General features: G+C 45.1%; 2 pseudogenes; both read left to right on the top strand.

The window, feature by feature from the left end:
• Nucleotides 1-1,879: 1,879 nt before the first annotated feature.
• LOC144828116 (uncharacterized) lies at nucleotides 1,880-3,297 on the top strand (annotated as a pseudogene).
• A 3,126-nt stretch (nucleotides 3,298-6,423) lies between these two features.
• LOC144828115 (uncharacterized) lies at nucleotides 6,424-7,832 on the top strand (annotated as a pseudogene).
• Nucleotides 7,833-19,449: the final 11,617 nt, after the last annotated feature.

The following is a 19,449-nucleotide window of genomic DNA, read 5'->3' as shown; positions in this document are numbered from 1 at the left end:
AGGAATTTACAAGAACACAAAGAGATATACAAGGTAAGTACCAGCAAATCTCTTAAAAATTAAATAGACAATATAAGTTTATAAACCAAGAAATTGTATGCTACTACCATGCCTATATTTATGAGACATTTTTTACGCTCAAACATGCTTTAACATACAAAACCATTACCACGTTTTTGTTACAAATTTATAAAAGAGTACAAATGAAAAAAGAGCGTAACAGTGAATCTGAAACAACAAAATTCAAGCTTTTTAAATAATTAAAAAATATATAATGAGCATATAATAAGGGGCCCGTTAGGATCACGGGTGGATCGCTGATGCCCGCATGACGGCGGCGATCCGCCCGTGTTCCGACCCTGCTCGCCACCCACTTCCCCCCTGCCAAGGGAGGGACCAAGGCAGACGGAAATACCGTCCGACGCTTTTTCGTCCAGTCATCGAGTTGGCCGGGTGTAAAAGGGTTTAATATGGTGGCGGTATCTAATATACACCGCCAGCCATATTACCATGTGTGCGGAATGATGCGGGAATTGACTGCGGGGGCCCGTTACAGGCCCCCAAGTACTCTGGGGGGTGCACATGGGTACCTATGATACCCCCCCAGCAGTTCCATGCACAACATGGTAGGCACCACGCAATGCCTGCCATGTTGTGCATGGAAGTACACAACATGCCTTCCAGACATTGTGGCGGGCGGTGCTGAGTGCGCCGCCCGCAACAATGACAGGAATGCAGGATGTGCCCGCCACTGTGGCGTCCGCATCCTAATTGCCCCCAAAGGACCCCCGCCCTTATGGCCCGATTCCTGATAGGGTGGCGGAAGGACAAAGTCCGCCCGCCAACCTAATGACCCCCTAAGACTTTACGACCTTGCATTTTTAAAATAGATAGAGACTAAAGACCAAAGCAAAACAAGCAAATCTGCCAGAAAGTCAACACAGATCACATGTTAAAAAAATATAAAAACTTTTTGTACCATTTCTATTCTATTCACAGATATCTATTCCAAAAATGAAAATCTACATCTCCTTGATTACGACAACCAAGCAGTATCCTTCAAGAAAATACGAAATATCAAACATATATACAAAGTAAGTACAGCTATAAGATAGAAATGAGTCTTAAAAACCTTGCATACGACTACCATGACTTTTCTTTTAGAACATGTTTTATGATTTATGCATGCTTTTCAAACGCTTACCTTCCCCCAAATTTTTAATTTTTTTTTAATCTAATGAATTTGGGAAGGCGGTGGGGGAAATCCCCTCACCCATCTTCCCATAATATCATGGTAATAGCTTGTGTATTTGTGGGGGGAGACCTCCCACACCCCCATCTTCCAGTGTTAACATTATAAATAAATGCGTATTTGTGGGGGGAGATCCCCCCACACCCCCATCTTCCAATGTTAACGTTAATAATAAATACTTTTTTTGTGGGGGGAACCACCCACACCCCCCATCTTCAAATGTTAACCCTATAAATAAAAGAGTATTTGTGGGGGAGACCCCCCACACCCTCCATCTACCTATAATAACGTTGTAAAGGCATGCGTCTTTATTGGGGAAGACCACCCATACACCCCATCTACCCATTAATACATTTAAATAGCATGCGTATTTGTGGGGGGAGACCCACCCCCCCCCATCTACCCATAATAACGATGTAAAAGTATGTGTCTTTTTGGGGAAGACCACCACACCCCCATCTATCCATCATTTCCTAGATTAAGCATAGATAATTGTGAGGGGTGACTCACCGCACCCCCCAAACTTCTCTGAAATATGTTGTAAACACCTATGTTCATTAAGCAACATGGTTAGAAATGATAGCTGATAGAAATATTTTTTTTTACATTCAAACAGATTTATCAACAATGTCAAGCAGCAACCGTGCATCGTATGGAAAATCTCTGACAGGGAATAACCTTCTAAAGTATGGTGGGTACCTCTATTGTAAAGATAAAAGTGTTGAACTCAGATGTCATTGGAGGTGTGTGCAATACTTCTCGTCCCATTGCACAGGCAGAGCGGTTACTCTGGAAGAAACCGTGGTTAGGACAACAGAGCATAACCCCTCTGCCTCTGCAATGGAAATAGAAGTAAGAGAAAATGTCCAACAGATCAAACTTCTCGCACACACCTCCAATGAAAATTGTGGAACAATACTGAGGGAAGTGGCTCAGAACATACCTTTGCATGTTGCAGGTAGCATGCCCTCCATCCCCAACCTTAGGCGGATGGTTCAAAGATAAAAAGTGTCAAGTAATCCACACTCAACAACAACCCATAATTTTGAAGATATTAACATCCCTAGTAATTTATTGATAACTTTCTCTAATGAATCATTTCTTTTATATGAGACTTACTAAAAAGAATTTTAATTTTTAGCACTAACCATAACATTTTAACTCTTGTGAACAGTCCAATTTGGATGATGGATGGTACTTTCAAATCAACACCCCATCCATTTTCTCAAATTTACACTGTTCATGCTCACATAAATAACACTACAGCCCCTCTAGTCTATACTTTGCTGCCGGACAAACATTCTTCTACGTACACTGAATTTTTGTCAATATTAAAAAACAGAACCATGAATAAAAGTCCTGCAAAAGTAATAATTGATTTTGAATTGGCGATGATTACTACAATCACAAAATTATACCCTGAAATGCAAATTCAAGGATGTTTCTTTCACTTTTCGCAGGCTTATTGGCGCAAAATACAGAAGTCATCCTTGGTTGAGGAATATTTGTCAAGCAGCAAATTACAATGTGAGTTAAAGAAACTAACAGCATTGTGTTTTGTACCACCTGAGAGTGTAGATGAGTACTACACTGCAATTACTGAATCCGATTTTTAATTTTTATACCCAAAATGAGGAAACATTGGCACCAATTTAAAATTATTTTGAGGATACCTGGATTGGCCGTCTAAGCAGGTCGGGTCGCAGGAGGAAACCCAAGTATCCTATTGAATGGTGGAACTGGTATTCAACCTGCTTGGAAGGTGGTGCCAAAACAAACAATGCAATTGAGGGTTGGCATAATTCTTTTAATAAAACAGTAGGTAGACATCATCCTAATATATATATCATTTTCTGGAAATTTTGAAAAAGGAACAAAGTTTCCAAGAAATGAGACTAGCACAATCACTTTCAGGTAGTCTGAATCCATGGATTTCCAAAAGAAGCAGAGAAATGTCTGAGAGACTATTGGCTAAAAATCAACTATTTTCGTTGATGGTGGCTTCAGACTACCTTGAAAGTATTGCTTACGTTTTACATTACTGATTATTAAAAATATTAACATCATTATGGTATTACTTGACATTTTTTCTTCAGTCAACAATTCGATTGGAATAAAAAACAAAAATCTCTAAAAAAAAGGAAAGTTGGCGTTCCTACCTTTAGCAGTCTTCTTTTTTTCAACGCAATGGGACTGCTTAATAATCCTTGAGTCACCATTGGTCATCAACTCCAATCTTTGCCCAAAACTATTTTTCTTTAGATCCAATGAAAATCCCAGGCAATCCAGTTTTTTCTTTTGAAATTCAAAATTCCAGGAAAATATTTTAAAAAGGCAACATGGTTTGCCTTGATGCTTTGAATAAATGCAAACTCTTTTTATCCAAGAAAAAAAGATACGCGATTTTCTTTGTTAATTTCCAACATCCAAAAAGAGAATGCTTTTTGAAGACTAAGGGGCCAATTACAATGTCGGGCGGATTGCCTCCGCCAGGCTGGCGGTAGCCACCGCCTGCCTGGCGGAGGCAATCCGCCCGACACTGTTTCCCTAATTCCCCCGCCATATTAGTATGGCGGGGGGGACCGCGCCGGACAGAAAGACCGTCCTCCGCTTTTCCGCCCCAGTCGCCTTGCGACCGCGGCGGAAAGGGCATAATATGGTAGCGGTGTCCAATGGACACCGCCAGCCATATCATGATGCGTGCAAATAGGTGCCTTTCCGCGGCGGCGATGCCACCACGGAAAGGCAGGCGATCTTTGCTTTGGGGGGCCCCTGTGGGCCCCCCTGGTGAAGGCCTAGGTGGGGGTGCAGAGGGGGGTACCTGTGGTACCCCCCTTCATTTGCATGTACAAAGCGGCAGGCACCGCGCGGTGCCTGCCGCTTTGTATATGCAAATGCGTAAATGCATTTTTAGCATTGTGGCAGGCGGTGCAGAGTGCACCGCCCGCCACAATGCTAAAAATGAAGGATGTGCCCACCACTGTGGCGGGCACATCCTAATTCCCCCAAAGGGACCCCAGCCCTTATGGCGGGCGGTCCCGAATACCAATAGGGTGGCGGGCGGACAAAGTCCGCCCGTCATCCTAATCAGGCCCTAAGACTTTCAAAAGAAGGCAACTTTATTAGCCTTATTCCACTGTAATTTGACCGATGTCAATCACTCGCCAAAATCCAAGACAATGAGCATTGCTGGTTCTCAACAAAGTAACTTCAAAAAAATCCAACAAACCATGTTATTTCAATCAATCATCATTTTAAGACTAATGCCAAAAATCCAGGTATTAAGGCCGATTTACTTCCAGCACTTGAAGACCTGTTAAAAAAAATGGCCCTGAATTAGACTTCGAATGAAAATTAAATTATATAAGTAAAACAAAAAGATGTCTTCAAACAAAGGCACCTTTGGGAGCTCTTATTGCTTGTAATGTAGACTTGGGTAAGAAAACAAGTTGTATGTTTTAAACTGGGTGGTCCATTAATGTAAACTATTTCAGGCAGCCAGCCAGCCATATTACCATGGGTGCGGAAAGATGTGGGAACTGACTGCGGGGGCCCGTTACAGGCCCCCAGGTACTCTGGGGGAGCACATGGGTACCTATGATACCCACCAGCAGTTCCGTGCACAACTTGGCAGGCACCACGCAATGCCTGCCACGTTGTGCATGGAAGTACACAACATGTCTTCCAGACGGGAAACATCCTTTACAACGGAACCGTTACAACGCGGTACTGTTACAACACAGGATTTACAACGAAAGTCGTTACAACGACTTTCGCTGGAGGGCGCTCTAGGATAGGGGATAGTTTAATTTACTATCCAACACCTTCCCTACTATCCACGGGGACTGGAGTTGGAATAGTAAATTAAACTATTCACCATCCAGCGCCCCCCAACGCAAGTCGTTGTGACGACTTGCGTTGTTAAACCTGCGTCGTAAAGGTACGCGTTGTAACGGTACGCGTTGTACCGTCATACATCCCTTCCAGACATTGTGGCGGGCGATGCTGAGTGCGCCGCCCGCAACAATGACAGGAATGCAGGATGCGCCCGCCACTGTGGCGGCCGCATCCTAATTGCCCCCAAAGGACCCCCACCCTTATGGCCCGATTCCTGATAGGGTGGCGGACGGACAAAGTCCGCCCGCCAACCTAATGACCCCCTAAGACTTTACAACCATGAATTTTTAAAATAGATAGAGACTAAAGACCAAAGCAAAACAAGCAAATCACCCAGAAAGTCTACACAGATCACATGTTAAAAATATATAAAAACATTTTGTACCATTTCTATTCTATTCACAGATGTCTATTCCAAAATTGAAAATCTACATCTCCTTGATTACGACAACCAAGCAGTATCCTTCAAGAAACTACGAAATATCAAACATATATACAAAGTAAGTACAGCTATAAGATAGAAATGAGTCTTAAAAACCTTGCATAAGACTACCATGGCTTTTCTTTTAGAACATGTTTTATGATTTATGCATGCTTTTCAAACGCTTACATTACCCCCAATTTATTTTTTTAAATCTAATGAATTTGGGAAGGGGGTGCGGGTAAACCCCCCCCATCTTCCCATAATATCATGGTAATAGCTTGTGTATTTGTGGGGGGAGACCCCCACACCCCCCATCTTCCAGTGTTAACATTATAAATAAATGCGTATTTGTGGGGGGAGACCCCCCCATCTTCCAATGTTAACGTTATTAATAAATACGTTTTTGTGGTGGGAAACCCCCCACACCCCCATCTTCAAATGTTAACCTTATAAATAAATGAGTATTCGTGGGGGGAGACCCCCCACACCCTCCATCTACCTATAATAACGTTGTAAAGGCATGCGTCTTTATTGGGGAAGACCACCCATACACACCATCTACCCATTAATACGTTTAAATAGCATGCGTATTTGTGGGGGGAGACCCCCCACACTCCCCCACTACCCATAATAACGATGTAAAAATATGTGTCTTTTTGAGGAAGACCACCCACACCCCCATCTATCCATCATTTCCTAGATTAAGCATAGATAATTGTGAGGGGTGACTCACCGCACCCCCAAACTTCTCTGAAATATGTTGTAAAGACCTATGTTCATTAAGCAACATGCGTAGAAATTATAGCTGATAGAAATATATTTTTTTTACATTCAAACAGATTTATCAACAATGTCAAGCAACAACCGTGCATCGTATGTAAAATCTCGGACAGGGAATAACCTTCTAAAGTATGGTGGGTACTTCTATTGTAAAGATAAAAGTGTTGAACCCAGATGTCATCGGAGGTGTGTGCAATACTTCTCGTCCCATTGCACAGGCAGAGCTGTTACTCTGGAAGAAACCGTGGTTAGGACAACAGAGCATAACCACTCTGTCTCTGCAATGGAAATAGAAGTAAGAGAAAATGTCCAACAGATCAAACTTCTCGCACACACCTCCAATGAAAATTGTGGAACAATACTGAGGGAAGTGGCTCAGAACATACCTTTGCATGTTGCAGGTAGCATGCCCTCCATCCCCAACCTTAGGCGGATGGTTCAAAGATAAAAAGTGTCAAGTAATCCACACTCAACAACAACCCGTAATTTTGAAGATATTAACATCCCTAGTAATTTATTGATAACTTTCTCTAATGAATCATTTCATTTATATGAGACTTACTAAAAAGAATTTTAATTTTTAGCACTAACCATAACATTTTAATTCTTGTGAACAGTCCAATTTGGATGATGGATGGTACTTTCAAATCAACACCCCATCCATTTTCTCAAATTTACACTGTTCATGCTCACATAAATAACACTACAGCCCCTCTAGTCTATACTTTGCTGCCGGACAAACATTCTTCTACGTACACTGAATTTTTGTCAGTATTAAAAAACAGAACCATGCATAAAAGTCCTGCAAAAGTAATAATTGATTTTGAATTGGCGATGATTACTACAATCACAAAATTATACCCTGAAACGCAAATTCAAGGATGTTTCTTTCACTTTTCGCAGGCTTATTGGCGCAAAATACAGAAATCATCCTTGGTTGAGGAATATTTGTCAAGCAGCAAATTACAATTTGAGTTAAAGAAACTAACAGCATTGTGTTTTGTACCACCTGAGAGTGTAGATGAGTACTACACTGCAATTACTGAATCAGATTTTTATACCCAAAATGAGGAAAAATTGGCACCAATTTAAAATTATTTTGAGGATACCTGGATTGGCCGTCTAAGCAGGTCGGGTCGCAGGAGGAAACCCAAGTATCCTATTGAATGGTGGAACTGCTATTCAACCTGCTTGGAAGGTGGTGCCAAAACAAACAATGCAATTGAGGGTTGGCATAATTCTTTTAATAAAACAGTAGGTAGACATCATCCTAATATATATCATTTTCTGGAAATTTTGAAAAAGGAACAAAGTTTCCAAGAAATGAGACTAGCGCAATCACTTTCAGGTAGTCTGAATCCACGGATTTCCAAAAGAAGCAGAGAAATGTCTGAGAGACTATTGGCTAAAATTCAACTATTTTCGTTGATGGTGGCTTCAGACTACCTTGAAAGTATTGCTTACGTTTTACATTACTGATTATTAAAAATATTAACATCATTATGGTATTACTTGACATTTTTTCTTCAGTCAACAATTCGATTGGAATAAAAAAAAAAAAAATTCTCTAAAAAAAAGGAAAGTTGGTGTTCCTACCTTTAGCAGTCTTCTTTTTTTCAACGCAATGGGACTGCTTAATAATCCTTGAGTCACCATTGGTCATCAACTCCAATCTTTGCCCAAAACAATTTTTCTTTAGATCCAATGAAAATCCCAGGCAATCCAGTTTTTTCTTTTGAAATTCAAAATTCCAGGAAAATATTTTAAAAAGGCAACATGGTTTGCCCTGATGCACTGAATAAATGCAAACTCTTTTTATCCAAGAAAAAAAAATACGCGATTTTCTTTGTTAATTTACAACATCCAAAAAGAGAATGCTTTCTGAAGACTAAGGGGGTTACTAGGATAGCGGGCGGAAAACTTCCCCGACCGCCATGGAGGCGGAAACCAACCGCCCGCCTGCACCGCGGATACCCCGGCGGCCACATTAGGATCAACCGCCACTAAAAACCGACCGTGGCGGTAGCGGGCCAAGCAAAGACGTCCGATGCGGGCCGTGATGGTCAAAAACCGACCGCAGAGGTCGGAAAAGCTGCGGAAAAGCAACAACCCGCCGCAAGGACAGCGGACACACCGCATGAGAAATTAGGATATCCCCGAGGGTGTCGCGGTCGGAACCGCTGGTACCGACCGCCGCGGACGTACATAGGAGTGAATGGGAGAAATAGCGGAAGAGCTGCAGCATAGCCACTGCAGCGGACGGGACATGTAAAACATGGTGGACGATGCCAAAACACCGCAGTGATGCCAAAAATTGCACAAATAAAATTAGCCATGCCCCCCAAATACATAATACACATACAAATTAAACAAATAAATGCAAAGAAAAATAAAACAGCACAGGACAACTCCCAAAACACACCTGACACCTAAATTCCAATTGGACACACCAACACAGCTGAGTATAAAGCCACCCCCTTCACTAACCACAATCCTTTGCTACACTCCAGAAGAGAAGGCCATACACCACATCTAACAGGAGAGGCAAAAGAGCACAGCACACACACACATTCACCACTACCAGCACCACTACCATTACACCAGCACAATCAATCTCCCAGCACACAACACACCTCACACCTCTACACCACACCCCTGCACCCACACCCCTGCACCCACAAATACCTCAACCACCACACACCATGACAGCACAAAAAATGCCCAAATTCACCGAGAGTGAGTTGACAGTCATGGTCAATGAGATTGTGAGAGTAGAGCCACAACTGTTTGGTAGCCTGGTCCAACAGACACCATTAGCCACAAGGACACAAATGTGGGAAAGGATAGTCCAAAGGCTGAATGCAGTAGGGACCACCCCAAGATCCAAAAAGGAGATCATGAAGCGGTGGCATGATGATATTAAGAGTGTTGTCAAGGAGAGGAGGAGCAAGAACTGGACGCTGGCGAATGTGACTGCCAGTGGCCCTCCCATCCCACCGAAAACATTCACACCATGGGAGGAGGCTGGTAAGCACAAACAAATGCCAAACAACACACTGACAAGTACTTCCTTGCAATACCTAAACACCATTACACTGTCGACCCTCACCCAACAGGTAGCTAGCCATCTTGCTTAGGAGGCCTGTGTGAGGGAGGGAGGGAGGCCTGCACTACCACTCCCACCATGCCCCTTGGCCTACAGCTGAGCAGGATACAGACCTCCCCCACCCAGGAGCAAGTGTCAGCCATTGCACTCTTCACCAAACAGACTTACAGGTAGGTAGCCATCTTGTATTGGAGCACTGTTTGGAGGTGGGAGACCTGTATCACTACTCCCAGCATGCCCCCTGGCCCACACTCCAGCAGCATGGAGGCCTCCCCCACCCAGGAGCAAGTGTCAGGCATTGCACTCTTCACCAAACAGACTTACAGGTAGGTAGCCATCTTGTATTGGAGCACTGTTTGGGGGTGGGAGGCCTGTATCACTATTCCCAGCATGCCCCCTGGCCCACACTCCAGCAGCATGGAGGCCTCCCCCACCCAGGAGCAAGTGTCAGCCATTGCACTCTTCACCAAACAGACTTACAGGTAGGTAGCCATCTTGTATTGGAGCACTGTTTGGGGGTGGGAGGCCTGTATCACTACTCCCAGCATTCCCCCTGGCCCACACTCCAGCAGCATGGAGGCCTCCCCCACCCAGGAGCAAGTGTCAGCCATTGCACTCTTCACCAAACAGACTTACAGGTAGGTAGCCATCCTGTATTGGAGCACTGTTTGGGGGTGGGAGGCCTGTATCACTACTCCCAGCATTCCCCCTGGCCCACTCTCCAGCAGCATGGAAGCACCCCCCACCCAGGAGCATGTGTCAGACATTGCACTCTTCACCCTCACCTAACAGGTAGGTAGCTATCCTTTCTCTTCCTGATGTGTGTGTGTGTGGTAGACCTGCATCCCTAAACGCAACAACAATTGCATGCATTGCATTGACATTCAACATGTATGAGTAAATGATGTTCCTCTGCACTATGATATTACACGCAGTGTTGCCATGAATTGTACTACTGGTGACTTCATAATTGTGTAGTGTACAGACTGTCGATGATACGCAGATGAGACAATACTTGCACAGTGCCCAACACTGACCATTCCCCATCTACTCCACAGGTGAAGAAGAACTCACAGCTGAGGACCACCCCAATGACCAGCAGAGCCAGTCTCCACCCCCGGCACATGGACTCTCAGATGTGGACTCCCATGACAGTATGGACGATGAGCTCCGGCCCGGCCCATCTGGTGTGCCACAGACCCAGAGGTCCCAGGCCCCCATCCTCCCCACCACCACGTCTGCTGCAACAACAGCGCAGCAGACCCCTGCTGTCACAGCCTCTGCCACCACCGCAGCCACCACCACCACCGCCACTACCACTAGTACCACCAGTACCACCTGCAGCACCCTCCCTGTCCCAGGGGATGACCAGCCCACAGCAACGACTGTGGAGGGCAGGGAGAGAGTGCGTGGACCCACAGTGGCGAGGCAAGAGGTCTGTGGCAGCAGAGCAGGTGGGAGGGCCAGGGTCACCACCAGACCTCGGGAGGAGTGGACACCATCCCTGGACCACTCACCAGCATTGTGCAGGCCTACCAAGAGGCCCAGGGACAAAGTGGCCGGTCCGATGAACTATTAAGGGAGCTCATCCTGCTGATGAGGTCCATCAATAACCACCTTGGACAGATGGTGGACCTCATGGGCCAGCAAGTGGCATTGCAGAGGGACAGGCCTGTGTCCCAACCACCACCTCCGTCCACTCCTGTTTTGCCGCAGAATGACAGTGCACCATCCTCCCCTGCGCCAACAGAGAGGGGCGAGTCCTCTGACCCTGCTGGCCATTCAGCAGGCCCCCCACCGCCAAAAAGATCTAGGGGCGTCCAAAGAAGAGCCTGGGAGTCTCTGGAGGCAAAGCACCTGCCACACGCCAGTCACGGAGCCAGCCGTGAAGACAACCCTCTTCCCCACTGCATTCACTGTTTGGACTGTCTTTCCCCACATTGACTTGGCAATGGCACCTGTCTGTTGGACTGGGTCACCACATCCATGTGGTGTCTACTCTTGCATCTCATCGACCATGACTGTCAACTCACTGCTCATTCCCCACCTTCATGTAAATGTTCCCGCACAATTCACATGTCCACTTCCAAAATAAAATACCTGACGCACCTGATTTTGTGCATTATCGTTTTTAGTGCAATATTTACAGTGTTGACAATGTCCATGATGTGTCCAAATGATGTACAGTATGTAGGGCAGTATTCTTCTGTAGCACCTAGGGAGACACAACAGAACAACAGTCACTGGTCTCATTGTGTCATCACAGGCAGAACACTACACTAAACATACACATGACACAACAGGCATACTAGACAATGGGCTGCAGGTGTGAACAAATAGGGTCCAGCATACGTCCCCATATGGAACGTCAATGTCACATTTACCACACACAGGTGACTGAACGTGTGCCTGTCGGTTACATCCGCGCATAGCCCTTCACAACAACAGCAACCACACCAGACACCCACCTTCAAGTGAAGTAGCGGTGGATGAGCTGCTAGCGCAGGTCTACTCCTTCCTCCTCTCCACTGTCCTCATCACTGGACTCAGGTCCTTGAGCAGGTGGTGGCCTTGGTTCCTCACCATCGTCCAGGAGCAGGGGGACCCCCTTGTGGATGGCCAGGTTGTGCAGCATACAGCATGCCACAACGATCTTGCACACCTTCCCAGGCGAGTATGCCAGAGCACCTCCGGTCCTGTCAAGGCAGCGGAATCTTGACTTCAGCAGGCCAAAAGTCTGTTCGATTACCCGTCGGGTCCTGCCATGGGCCTCATGGTAGCGGATGTCAGCCAGGGTCCTGAGATTCCTGAGGGGGCTCAACAGCCATGGCCTACTGGGATATGCTGAGTCACCTGTGAATGACAAACACCCATTGCAATGTTGCACAGCCAGAGTGCATGAGGTAACACACAGCACGCCATATCAGTAGGCATACTCACCCACAATCCAATCACGCTCGGGATGCAGGTTCTCCATCATCTCTGGCACCATGCTGTTCCTCATGATGTATGAATCATGCGCCAAGCCCGGATACTTCGCACACACATGAGACATGGTCATGTCCGCAAGGCACACCACCTGCACATTGATGGAATGATAATGTTTGTGGTACCTATAAATGTGCTCCGTCGCCTGTGGTGCCACCAGACCTACATGGGTGCAATCGATGGCACCAACAACATGTGGGATGCGCCCAAGGGGATAGAAGTCCCCCTTCACGGCAGCCAATTCTCCTCCCCTAGGGAAATGGATGTAGCGATTCCGATACAGCATCATGGCTGCAAGAACATCCCTCAGCACCATGCTGAACATGGGCTGCGACATCCCTCCAGCGCTAGCCACGGTCACCTGGAAGGAACCTGTTGCAAAAAAGTCCTTGTGCTTCGAGGTCATGAAGACACTGATGGGAATTTCTCTTAGTGTACGAGCAGAGGATGTACCTTCTTTGAAACAGTGGCCTACAGCCAATCGAGCAGAATATCTCAGCCCAGACATCCAAAATGAAGCTCTGCAATTATTGTCCCATGCAATTTTGCATCATATTTGTAAAAATATTGGTGACAATCCATGTGCAGTAAATGTTGATGGCACACAGAATATAGACCAGGTCAGGAACAAGAAAGCTTTTGTATTTTTCACATTGACGAAGATCCGTTTCCTCATGAGAATTTATTGGACTGGATTAGGCTGATAATACCACTGGTACTGCATTGCTACAATTGTAAAAGATGGTTTATTCCGTCACGGTCTTCCTCTGTCAAAGCTGAGAGCACAAACATATGATGGTGCAGCAAATATGGCAGGAAAATACCATGGTGCACAATAATTAATACGTCAACAACAACTACTTGCTCTTCATGTCCATTGTGAAGCACATTGTACAAATCTGGTTATGCAGGCTGCAGCAAGTAAATGTTCCATAATGGGATATGCACTACCTTATGTCCAAGAACTTGGTAATCTGTTTGGGCAATCTATGACATGCTGTACAATATTCCCATACCTCATCCAGCACAGTGTAGAAAGCCCTGTAAATATGCCACTTTGTCCAATACGCTGGATGGTATGAGCAAAAGCTGTACAAAAAGTAATGGATAATTATGAACCTGTTCTGGAAACCCTAGAACAATTATCAATATCTAAGTCCAAGTCCAGTAGTGATGTGTCTGCTGGTGCTCGTGGTTTGCTGGCACACTTCAGATAGAAGCAACTGTCCTAGGTCTTCATATTGCCCTCCAAGTACTGCAGCTTCTGGAATGTTTGAATATTACCATGTGAGGACTCCGACAAACTATATCAGGGCTACCAGCTGCTATGAATGTAATAATAATAATAATAATAATAATACTAATAATAATAATAATAATAATAATAATAATAATAATAATAATAATAATAATAATAATAATAATAATAATAATAATAAATAATAATAATAATCTTTATTGCGAGGTAGTCACATCCACAAAAGATACATTAACGCCTTAACTGCTGCGGCAATTCCGCCGCTCTGCGGGGTGTTTCATTTAGTGGGCGGGGCCGTGTCAGCCAACGGTAGTGCTCGCGTAGGCCGTTGGCCGATGGCCTCACTTAAAGGGTTAAAAAAAGAAAAGAGAGACAAGCCATAAAACGCACCATCAATACAGCTAGATATCAATCTAAGTAATTTGCAAAAACACGAGGAATCCATTCCACCATCAACACATCTAGAATGTTTAGATCTAAGTGCTGCTCTTAAGAAATTTGTGACTGCAAAGAGCGTATAATCATTAGGCAGCAGCTGCAGGTACATTAAAGCAACACGGCTTGCCAAAAACTCATTGCTTTTAAAAGAGGTTTAAGATACAATCTCCTGGGGTAAGTAAAATATTTACATTAGAGAACAAAATGTAAGTTATCCTGTGGAGACCTATTGTCACAGCCACAGGGATCTCGCGTCTCATCATGTAAATCAAAGACAGACGGCTAAGCTAAAAGATGATGGAGCTAGTTAAATCAAAAATGAGTTATTAAAAATCTATCCGAGGCATTTCTTAAAATGCATAGATAATTCTCCATACCCAGTGCTGATTTTAAAAGAACGTGCTCTCTCACCGCTGGCTTGGTAAGCTCAGTATTTTCACGTGAAGCTGAGGTATATTTAAAAAATAGCTCCTTCACTGTACTCAGGTCACGAGACTTTATTGAGACAGGTTTTAAGGAAATATTTTCCCTGCCAATAGCAGAAAATGACTCTTCGACATAGCGTAGCCAAGGGATTTTTAGCGCATGGTCTAATGATAAACAATCTAAAACAATCAAACGGTTGACAGCAAACTCATTGTTAGACCAGATTTTCACCCAGCAAGTCAAGAGTTTTACTGCCACCATGTCTGCTATGTAGTTTAATCCTAATTCCTCATGTACGGAGAACAATGGGGTACCCTGAGAAACCTTCAGAATTAGTTTCAGAAATGTATTTTCTGTGATCTGAAGTTTATTGGTCACAATATAACCCAAGACCTCACTTCGTACAGCTTGGCTATGCAGAAGGACTGATAGAGCTTTATAATCACACCAGGGGACCTAGTCTGTGGGCATAATTAGCGATTGCTCCCAAGGATTTGTTCATATCGCCAACCTTTCCCGCTAGCAACTGTTTCCATTTCAGTTTCTCATAAAAATTAAATTCCCAAGTAAGGGAAGGCCAGGACCTTGGCTAAAGTATGGGCACCTGCTTTGAATGTCTTAGAACGGGTCCCCTGGGGCCAACTTTAAAAATGTATGACTTTGTGAAGTTGACTGACAAGTCCAACCCATTCATAAAGGCAACAAATCCATCAATCAGGGCCTGCAGGCCCGTCGGTGTGCGTGCCATCAACACTGCATCATGAGCATATAAAAGAACTGGGATTTCTTTCCTGCCCACTTGAGAGCTGTCTGTCTGCAAAGATGTCAGGGCCAGCTCTAAAGCATTAATATATATGGTAAATAAAAAAAGGGCTAAAATGCACCCCTGGCACACCCAACTGGTATAATTAAAAATGATCAGTGAACTAGATAAATATTTGCTAAACTGAATGCTGCCTACCAAACCTGTTGAGTCACAAGTTGAGTTTTGGGTATAAAATATAAAAGTAAGACGGTTTCTTATTCTTTCAGGAATTATTGTCGTATCTGCTGCAGTAATGTCAATAAATCGCAGCCGGACCGAAGGTTGTCGGCTGAATAGCTGTGTATCTATTGTTTCGAATTATCAATGTGTGTAGCAGCCGCCCTCAGGGTTGTAGGCAAAATGCTGTGTATACTTGGCAGATGTAAATAAAAGTCTTTATAAAAAAAATAAAAAAAAATGATCAGAGTCCCGCCCCCTTCGAGAGTCTAATTGCAGCTGTGGTGTCGGCATGGAGGATCCTTAGTAGATTAACAATGGCAGGCTCAACTCCCAGGGAATTGAGTAGGGCCCATAGTTTTTTTTACTGTTTCTCCCGGTCAAAAATAGAGGTGAGGTCCACAAAACTCCAAAACAGGGCACCAGATTGAGCAACCGTATATTTAGAAACTATTAAATAGAGGTTTAGACATTGTTACGTGGTTGATTTACGCATTCGGAAGCCATACTGCGCCTCTGAAATAATATCATTCTACTCGGCCCACTCAGAAAGCCTAAGTAAGACCCACATATCGGGTTTTTATTTTGAACTACAGAAATATCGAGTTGGAAATATCGAAGGGACAAAATATCGACATCAAGAATATCGGTGACCAGAATATCGACCTGAAGGTAAGAAATATTGTTTTTGTTAATATCGAAGTCAGTAATATCGTTTTGAAAAAATATCGTTGTAAATATTATCAATGTTTGTATTAGTGTTATGTATTTTATATGATGTGTTTTATATTTGTATTTTTTTAAATATATGTATTACATTTTTAGAAGTTAATATTTTTTTTAAAGTAAATTGTGCATTTTTTTAAAACTCTTTTTATTAAAAACAAAAGGACATTACAAAAAAGGAAAAATAAAGCTCAGGTATGCACAATATATGCCAACACATGAGGCATTGTGGCAAAATACAAAATCAAATACATCAACTGTTGTTACAGGGAATTTGGAGAGTCCCGTGCCTCTGGCACCAGTGTCGGCGTAGGTGGTTCACAAATTTCCCTCCTATGACTATTCCAAGCGCTCCAAATCTTACCCCACTTCTTGAGGCAGCCCCTTGCTACATAAACAGCTCTTTCCCTGATCATGCACCAGTCGAGGTCTTCTGCCCATTTGGTGACTCGGGGTGGTTGGCTGGCTCCCCAGCGTGGAGCTATGTTACGTTTAGCCACCATACATGCCAAGGTGACCCACTGCTTCTGATACGCATTCAAATCTGTGGGCTCCCACACATTCAGCAATCATCTCCGGACCTCCGGCCGCAGCTCCACCCCCAAGGCCACCCCCATCCCATCATGGACCTTTGTCCAATACAATTGTATTTCGACACAGTGCCAGAGAGTATGCATTAGGGTGCTGACCTCTCCACAGTTTCTCCTACATTCTCCACTCACTGCTCTTCCCATTCGAACCAAGCGCGGTCCAGTTATATAGGATCTATGAAGTATTTTCAATTGCACCGATCAAAGCTGCATTTGGATAGCAACCACCCTGGGGGAGGAGACCACCTCCACCCAATCCTCATCATCTAACTCTAACCCATCTTCGCTCCATTGCGCTCTGAGCCGCACCAGTGGGTTCTCCATGTTATTGATCAGTTACCTGTATATAAGGGAGATAGTTTTCTGCGGTAGGAGTCTGTTCAGTACTCGATTCTCCAGGGGCGATGACTCAGGAAGCACCCCACCCCATGGGATGTGGGTAGTCAGGGCATGTCTCACTTGTCGGTATCGGTAATATTCATTATCGTGTAAACTGTATTGCTTCTTGAGGGACTCGAAGGTGAGCACTGCATCTTTACCCCATACATCTTTTATTTGAGCTAACCCGATGAGGTCCCATCTATCGAATCCCTTCGATTTCCATAGACTACCCAGCTTCTCAGAGTTCAGGAGAGGAGTGGCTAATGTCAACTGACCTCCCCACCCCAGACCTTAATTAGCTGCGTGCCAGACTTGAATCGCATGCGCAGTAGGGCCAGTCAACGGAAACCTCCCAGGCCTGGAATACAGAGCTCTCTCTATCACTCCCCCTGGGGCCTGACCCCGGTCCATGGCATAGCCTGGATCTCCGGGAAGACCATAAACAATATGGTTCACTGCAGCCAGTTGTGGGGCCCAATAGTACTTTCGCAGATCTGGTTCCGCTATCATACCACGCGAGAGTCAATTTACCAAACGCTATGCGCGCCCTACCATCCCACAGGAGCTCTCTCTGGAGAGTCTCTACCTCCCGGAAATATGCCGCCGGGACTGGGTCTATCGAATTCTGCAAAGCATACAGAAACCGAGGCAAAGCCATCATCTTGAAGAGCGTAGCTCTCCCAAGCAAGGAGAGTGGAAGGGCTTTCCATTGCTCCACGTCCGTCTTACACCGATTCAATGGAGAAACTAAGTTATTAGCATATCGCAACTACGGATTGAGTGAGATGAAGATTCCTAAATACTTGAACCCGATGGTCTCAACGTGGATAGGGCACGTCTGCGGGATCACCGGGGGGTCGCCCACCAAGACATATAACACCGACTTCTCCCAATTCATTGCCAGTCCGGAGTATCTGCCAAAGATAGCAAGTACGTCCAGGAAATTGCTAAAGGAGGCGCCAGGGTTCGTGAGATACAGCAAGACATCATCCGCATAGAGCGAAATCTTGTCCTCCCAGCCAGGCGACCATCGTAAGCCCCGAATCGATATGTCCCATCTAACCCAGGCTGCCAGGGGCTCCATCGCGCGTGCAAAAAGCAAAGGAGACAACGGGCATCCCTGTCTTGTGCCTCTACCTAAAGAGAAGTCGGTAGACTTGCAGTTATTAACCACCACCCTAGCTAGGGGCTTGGCATACAATAAGCGAACCCAATTGATAAATTCTTTACCAAAGCCTAGTTTTGCCAACACCACAAACAAGTATTGCCACTCCACTCTATCGAAGGCCATTGTGGCGTCCAAAGACACCAACACTGCCGGCTCATGGATCTTCAAGGCTCCCCCAAGGATGCCATGCAGCCTACGCAGGTTTAACGCGGTTTTGCGACGAGGCATAAATCCGGACTGATCCGGGTGAATCAGGGATGAGATCACCTTAACCAGTCGAATGGACAGGAGTTTCGCTAGGATTTTAGGCTCTGCGTTAACGAGTGATATAGGTCTGTAAGATGGGCACCGTGTCCTGGGCTTACCAGTCTTATTGATGACCACAATATTGGCCACTCGTTGGTCATATGGAAGCTCACCCTTCTCCTTGCTCTCCAAAAACATGGCTCTGATGTGCAGGGCCAATCTACCCGCATTCAGTTTGTATAACTCTATCGGTATCCCGTTTGGGCCTGTCGCTTTGCCGGACTTTAACTGCCTGATCGCTTGTGCTACCTCGTCGTCGGTAAACGTGGAGTCAAGATAGCTCCTGTCTTCCTCTGACAAACTCGCCATTACGATATCCCCGATCATCTCGCTGTTGTCGGCCTCAGTAAATCCATTACCAGCCATGTAGACTTCCTTATAGTATTCCGAAAACTCATTTGCTACCGCCTGGGGATCAGTAATACTACTTGACTCCCGCCCTCCCAGTTCAGGTAGCAGCCTGGACGCCCTCTCTCCATGCCCGAGCCAAGCAATTAGTTTATCGACTTTATCACCGTGCTTATAGACACGACTCTGGACAGCATTGCTTTGGGCCACTGCTCTACCCCTCACGAGATCTTTATACTCTTCCTGTCGGAGTTTTAACAAATGGAGCCTCTCCGGGGTGGGCGACACCACCACCCTCCCTTCCAAAAGTATGACCTCTGCCTCCTTCTGGGCCACTTCTGCCTGCCGTTTCTTCTTCTTGCCAGACACTAAGGACAAG

Source organism: Lissotriton helveticus, chromosome 4_1 (assembly GCF_964261635.1).
Source record: "Lissotriton helveticus chromosome 4_1, aLisHel1.1, whole genome shotgun sequence".
NCBI classification, from domain to species: Eukaryota; Metazoa; Chordata; class Amphibia; order Caudata; family Salamandridae; genus Lissotriton; species Lissotriton helveticus.
The sequence above is the reverse complement of the archived record's forward strand: the minus strand, read 5'-3'. Positions and strand labels throughout refer to the sequence as shown.